Source organism: Ictidomys tridecemlineatus, chromosome 7 (genome assembly GCF_052094955.1).
Source record: "Ictidomys tridecemlineatus isolate mIctTri1 chromosome 7, mIctTri1.hap1, whole genome shotgun sequence".
In the NCBI taxonomy this organism is placed as follows: domain Eukaryota; kingdom Metazoa; phylum Chordata; class Mammalia; order Rodentia; family Sciuridae; genus Ictidomys; species Ictidomys tridecemlineatus.
In genome coordinates, this window is record NC_135483.1 from 133,695,025 (window position 1) to 133,696,617 (window position 1,593).

Below are 1,593 nucleotides of genomic sequence, written 5' to 3' on the forward strand. Positions count from 1 at the left end.
TTCTCTGGCTGGCCAAGGGGAAATGGTTAATTCTTAAAAACTTTTAACCCTTATATTTGTTAAATTGGTAACTTTGCCTATATCTGTTTCTGTACATGGGTGAAAAAATTTGGCCTGTATATACTCTAGCTTGATGTGAAAACAGCCTGTAAACTAGCCTAAGAGTATACTCTTGTAACTAACTTGGTCTTAGTCAATTAACTTCAGGCAATCACAGCCAACTTCATTATCACATTATGCCCATATAAGGCAAATGTCAACTACAGTCAATCATGTTGTTTCCGTATGTCATTTTCTCACTACCGGATATAAATCTAATGTGCACATGTGGTAGAATGAGGACATTTTGCCCAATACTAGAAAGTTCCTCTTGTTTAAATAAATTTTGATAAATGTAACTCCTTTCAGAAATTTTAAAACATCTCAAGGATTAAAAATCAAAATAAAATATACATTTTAATATTTTATTTTCACATCCCACTTTCCAAATTCTCTGTCATTTACATTTTCTCCAATCCTCAATAAAAGCTACTACGTGCTCTGTTCCTTTTCTGCCAGGCATTTCTGCAGAATTCACTAAACTGCATCTACTTACTCTAATATAATTTAGGTACATATTTCAGCAGCCCATATTTAATTTTTATGCTATTTTCTACCTCAATTACGAACTTATCCTCTCTTTTCAGGCTCTAAATATTTTTTTGACATTTTCACCTTTTGCAGCTTTGTCTGCAGCCATGAGTATGCTCAAGCTTCAAAAGAGAATTGCCTCCAGTGTCCTCTGCTGTGGCAAAAAGAAGGTCTGGTTGAGACCCCAAGGAGACCAATGAAATCGCGAGTGCCAACTCTTGTTAGCAGATCTGGAAGATCAAAGAAGGACTGATCATCCACAAACCAGTGACTGTCCATTCACTCACTGATGCCAGGAAAAAAAATACCTTGCCTCCCTGGAAGGGCAGGCATAGAGGCAAAGGTAAGCGAAAAGATACAGCTAATGTTCAAATGCCAGAGAAGGTAACCTGGATGAGTAGGATGCAGATTCTTCAGAGGCTACTCCAGAGATACCCTGAATCTAAGAAGATTGACCAGACACAAGCATCACAGTCTCTACCTGAAGGTAAAGGGGAATGTGTTCAAAAACAAGCAGATCCTCCTGGAACACATCCATAAACTGAAAGGAGATAAGGCCCAAGAGAAACCACTAGCTGACCAGGCTGAGGTTCGGAGATCTAAGACCAGAGGGGCACGAAAACCATGAGGAGTACATCTAGGACAAGAAGGAAGAGACCATCAAGACACTGTCCAAAGAGGATGAGAATAAGAAATAAAGCCTCCTCTCTTTTGTCTGTACATAGTGGCCTTGGTGATTAAGTAGATCGGTCCTTGAAATGAAAACAAGCTTTATCTGTTAAAAAAAATTTCAAAATTCTCTCAGAAGATGTTTTTTCCTCTGTAATTACAGAATCTTACAAATAAACATCTTCAATGTTTCTATTGCTATCAGAAACTGTTTCTCTATATGTACTTTTTTTTTGTTTCACTCTTTCTCTATTAGGACAATCTTTTTCTCTTTCAGCTTTATATCATAATAAT

At 37.2% G+C, this 1,593-nt stretch overlaps 1 pseudogene; it reads left to right on the plus strand.

The window, feature by feature from the left end:
- Positions 1-737: 737 nt before the first annotated feature.
- LOC101976576 (large ribosomal subunit protein eL19 pseudogene) lies at positions 738-1,328 on the plus strand (annotated as a pseudogene).
- The last annotated feature ends 265 nt before the right edge of the window (positions 1,329-1,593 follow it).